This window comes from Pinus tabuliformis, chromosome 7 (assembly GCF_031772625.1).
Source record: "Pinus tabuliformis cultivar Carrire ecotype Pingquan chromosome 7, CPIR1, whole genome shotgun sequence".
NCBI lineage: Eukaryota > Viridiplantae > Streptophyta > Pinopsida > Pinales > Pinaceae > Pinus > Pinus tabuliformis.
The window spans coordinates 488,876,741-488,882,174 of record NC_142293.1 but is presented as its reverse complement, the minus strand read 5'-3'; the positions used below and the strand labels follow the sequence as shown (position 1 = coordinate 488,882,174).

Below are 5,434 nucleotides of genomic sequence, written 5' to 3'. Positions count from 1 at the left end.
TCCTAAGAGGAAGTTCCATAGACGCAGCTAGTCTCCAGGCTAGGCTTGCAAAACATTGGAACCCATGAAGATATTTCAGACCAAGAACCGTACACCAGAACCGTCAGAAGGGGTTAACAATAATATTGGGAATTATGAATAGAATGTGAACTTAACAATAAATAGTAAAACAAGGGAAGCTGCGAGGCAGCGAGTCCCTGCATGAAGTTAACATTTAAGGTCTAGGGCTAAAGATCTACTAGTTCTGTATGTCACGAGTATTTGTTGTAATACCTGAATTGAAGTGCAAATACACTCGCATCTTTGTTTTGGACCAAACCCTAATTGGAATTTTCAACCAGTTTGACAGCCAATGGATGCAGAAAATATCTCCCCATAGACCTCTAGATGCTAGGGGTATATTGTTTGAGGCATATCTAGCCATTTTGTCTAAATAGACTTCACGGTTGCTAATGTTATGCATTTCTTTAAGTGAGGCTTCATGCAGTTCATGTTCATAAGACAAAATTGCCTCACTATCTTGTTTTTTGAGATAGTCTCTAAAATATTCTATTGTTCCTTTCCTTAGCTCCACTGATGTGTATCGGAAATCTAGCAAAAGTTCTAAACTATCGAATAAACAGTCTCCAATTAGATATGAGAAATTGTCCACACTAAATAAGTGATGCTTTTGCAATACTAATTGCAACTTGTGTTTATCAGACATAGAAGACATCATGACGACTAAGTGTTCGATGCAATATTATGTTTATTGATGCAATGCAGTTACAACCAGAGAATCATAATAACAAGTTGAACAATGAAAATGATTATAGAACACGAAGTGATTTTGTGCACCTTTGGGACTGCAAATGTCTGCTAAGTTGTGGAGACTGCTTATGTCAGGTAGCATCCACTGCACAGGTTTGATACTGAAGTTCAAAATATGACTGCCAAGATAAAGAAGAACGTAAATCCATTGATGCAATGCAATTACAACCACAGAATCATAATAGCAAGTTGAACAATGAAAATGAATATAGAACACGAAGTGATTGTGTGCACCTTTGGGATGAAGTTCAAAATATGACTGCCAAGATAAAAAAAGAACCTGCAGTCCCTGTTGTACGTTAGGATCAGTCACTGTAAATCCATTGATCAATCTATATCAACCCAATGCCCTTGTTTTTGCTAATTATGCAAGTAAATGCAATGTCACATAACTTGGAAAGGCAAATCAAACAAACTAAAAGCAATGTAATGTCAGTAGTACCATCAAATTTGACACTGGTTGGAAGCTTTTGATGCAATGGAGCAAGCCACACCAAATTGTTACAGGTATATTGTTTCTCTTTCTTATGCTGGCATTTAAGACAAAAGAAAATGACTTATTTCGCTAAGCTACTGCATCAGCAAAGTAATCCCTCTGCAAGCACAACTGACAATAATGGCTTTAAATTACAACCCAAGACATTGAAATTTTTTAGCAAAGAACTGGGAGGTGGCCATGATGAAAGTGGCATTCAGGAATATGATAACACACTGCTTGAAGAACTGCCAATGAATGAAACTTTGAATGTTTTGTCTACTGGTAATCAAAGAGGGAGTTGGAAAGATTCCTATAACTATTGTTGCCTATTGCAGGACTGCATTTATGAGAAAAAGGTTGCAGAGGGAAAGGGATTGCATGCTCGCATGATCCAAGATGCATTTGAACCAGACGTTTTTCTGAGCACAAAACTTATCATTTTTTATGCGAAGTCTGGCAATCTAGAGGATGCACGCCAAGTGTTTGACAAAATGCCCAAATGAAATTCCGTCTCATGGAATGTTCTGCTTGCAGAATACTCTCGTCGTGGCATGGATGAGGAGTTTATAAGTCTTTTTGGGCAAATGGGAGAGACAAACATGACACCATATGAGTTTTCTCTTGGAAGTGTTCTCAAGGTGTGTGCTAGCTTAGTAGCACTAGAACTTGGGAAGCAAGTCCATGCCTATACTATCAAAAGTGGGTTTGGGTTTAATGTTGTTCTCATGACTGCTCTTGTTGACATGTATGCAAAATGAAAATGTATCAAGGATGCATGTCGAGTATTTGATGAAATGTCTCTTAGAGATTTAGTGTCCTGGACTGCCATTATTGCAGGTTATGTGGAGCAAGGGAATTGTAAGGAAGCCATGGAACTCTTTTGTAGAATGCCTTGGTTTGGCATCAAGCCCAACAAGGTCACATTTCGTACTGCCTTAAAGGCATGTGCTGGCATACGGGACATAGAGCAAGGCAAGCAGATCCATGCCCATATGGTTATAAATGGGTTTAAGTTGCATTTAGTTTTAGGGAATGGCCTCACTGACATGTATTCTAAGTGTGGAAGCCTCGACAATGCGCTCCTTGTATACAAGATAATGAGCGAAATGGATGTGGTTTCTCCAACTCTTTGAAGAAATGAAGCAATCGGGCTTGAAGCCTCACGATGTCACCTTCTTGGCTGTTCTGACTGCTTGCAGCCATTTAGGTCTAGTGAATGAAGGTTGGCATTATTTCAATACCATGACTCGAGATCAATGTATCCCACCAAGAGCATGGAATTACGCCTGTATGGTTGATCTCCTTGGCCGTGCTGGTTGTTTGGATGAGGCATATGATTTTATAAAAAAAATGCCATTTAAACCTAATGTTACTGTTTGGGGAGCCTTACTTGGTGCCTGCCAAGCCCATGGCAATATGAAGCTAGGAAAAGTTGTAGCAGAACACCTTTTTGAGTTAGATCCACAAAATGCTGGAAATTATGTCATGTTGTCAAATATTTATGCTACAGCTGGTAAGTGGGGGGACATGTTAAAGTTGAGGAAAGCAATGAAAGACAGAGGTATAAAGAAGGAACCTGGATGCAGTTGGATTGAGGTAAAGAGCAGGGTACACGTTTTCCCTGTAGGAGATAGATCACACCCACAAATACAAGAGATCTATGCCATGTTGCAAAAGTTAGCTGGGCAGATGAAAGAAGCTGGGTATTTGCCTCAAACAAACTTTATATTAAATGATATAGAAGAACACTAGAATTACATACAATGTTACACCATTGGTAAGATGCTTGCCATTGGGGATGTGAATATCACCATACAACCTTAGACAATGGTCAAGAGCTGTAATGCTTGCAGTGACATAATCAGAAACTGTTATGCAATTATTTTGGTCATTCCAGTTTTAGACATCATTCACAGGTTGATCTGTGTTCTAGGTTTTGATCCATGCACCGTTTTCTATTAGCATTCCCTCCAGTCATTGATTCTAATGGACAAAATGCTGGCACTTTTGGAGAGTGCAATTAGCAATTGTTTGCTGTCTCCAATTGTCAGGCGAGATATTGGCATTTCATTTGATTTTATCATTTCAGTGTTAAGTGCAAATTCTTTTGGAATTCATTTGTGAAATTTGGAACTATATATCATAGTTTATGTTGACTTGGTGGAAGGGATTCAGGAGTTGATATGATTCTATTGCTTCCGCGATGCTGTATTTGGCATTTACAAGCCTCTTGTGACCAATATGGTCAGAACCGGAACTGGAACTGGCTAATGGCCTCACTGACATGTATTCTAAGTGTGGAAGCCTCGAAAATGTGCTCCTTGTATACAAGATAATGAGCGAAAGGGATGTGGTTTCTCCAACTCTTTGAAGAAACGAAGCAATTGGGCTTGAAACCTCACGATGTAACCTTCTTGGCTGTTTTGACTGCTTGCAGCCATTCAGGTCTAGTGAATGAAGGTTGGCATTATTTCAATACCATGACTCGAGATCAGTGTATCCCACCAAGAGCAGGGCATTACGCCTGTATGGTTGATCTCCTTGGCCGTGCTGGTTGTTTGGATGAGGCATATGATTTTATAAAAAAAATGCCATTTAAACCTAATGTTACTGTTTGGGGAGCCTTACTTGGTACCTGCCAAAGTTGAGGAAAGCAATGAAAGACAGAGGTATAAAGAAGGAACCTGGATGCAGTTGGATTGAGGTAAAGAGCAGGGTACACGTTTTTCCTGTAGGAGATAGATCACACCCACAAATACAAGAGATCTATGCCATGTTGCAAAAGTTAGCTGGGCAGATGAAAGAAGCTGGGTATTTGCCTCAAACAAACTTTATATTAAATGATATAGAAGAACACTAGAATTACATACAATGTTACACCATTGGTAAGATGCTTGCCATTGGGGATGTGAATATCACCATAGAACCTTAGCCAATGGTCAAGAGCTGTAATGCTTGCAGTGACATAATCAGAAACTGTTATGCAATTATTTTGGTCATTCCAGTTTTAGACATCATTCACAGGTTGATCTGTGTTCTAGGTTTTGATCCATGCACCGTTTTCTATTAGCATTCCCTCGAGTCATTGATTCTAATAGACAAAATGCTGGCACTTTTGGAGATTGCATTTAGCAATTGTTTGTTGTCTCCAATTGTCGGGCGAGATATTGGCATTTCATTTGATTTTATCATTTCAATGTTAAGTGCAAATTCTTTTGGAATTCATTTGTGAAATTTGGAACTATATATCATAGTTCATGTTGACTTGGTGGAAGGGATTCAGGAGTTGATATGATTCTATTGCTTCCGCGATGCTGTATTTGGCATTTACAAGCCTCTTGTGACCAATATGGTCAGAACCGGAACTGGAACTGGCTAATGCCCAGACTGGGACTGGACCAGAACCAGCTGGAAAACTAGCCTGATAAAAAATACATAGATATGCACATATATATATATATATATATATATATATAATGTACGTGTGTGAGAGAGAGAGAGTGATCTGGACTGATAGGCAAGTTCCATCCCAAACTGGCTGGATCGACCAGTTTGGCCATCAGTTCTGATTTGGAATTTCCCTCAGAACCAGGGTCATACTGGTGCGCCGTCATCCCTAAGTAACTGAAAATATGCAATAAAATAGGAGAAAAAGGCCTTTGATGCTATATGCATATTCAAACTTTGCAAAGGCCTTTCTCTCCTATTTTATTGCATATTTTCAGTTACTCAGGTAGGAGGGCGCACCAGTATGACCCTGGTTCTGAGGGAAATTCCAAATCAGAATCTGATTTGGCTGTTTTCATTAACACTGGTTGTGACAAGAAGAATTCCCTCTTGCTAACAAAATGTATCATGTCTCTGTGACTATAGATATAAATAAGCTTTAGTATTCGAACCCATGAATTTTCAATATGAGGATGCTGACTAATCTCTAACGAGAAAATGGCTAACTCTGGTAAAGATAGACGGGTTGCTGCAGCATTGTTACAGTGGTTGATTTCACAAGAACTCGTCCAAGAAACCAACGCACAAGGTACTCTGTTCACACACACACACTTAAATGTAAATTCAAACCTTTAGACACCAAATTTGCAAAGTTTGCACATGTATATAGCATCAAAGTGGGGTTTTGAACCCAGAGAT

At 39.2% G+C, this 5,434-nt stretch overlaps 1 pseudogene; it reads left to right on the top strand.

Annotated features, from left to right (window-relative positions):
- The first annotated feature begins 1,362 nt into the window (after positions 1 to 1,362).
- On the top strand, positions 1,363 to 3,159 carry LOC149248163 (pentatricopeptide repeat-containing protein At2g13600 pseudogene; annotated as a pseudogene).
- The last annotated feature ends 2,275 nt before the right edge of the window (positions 3,160 to 5,434 follow it).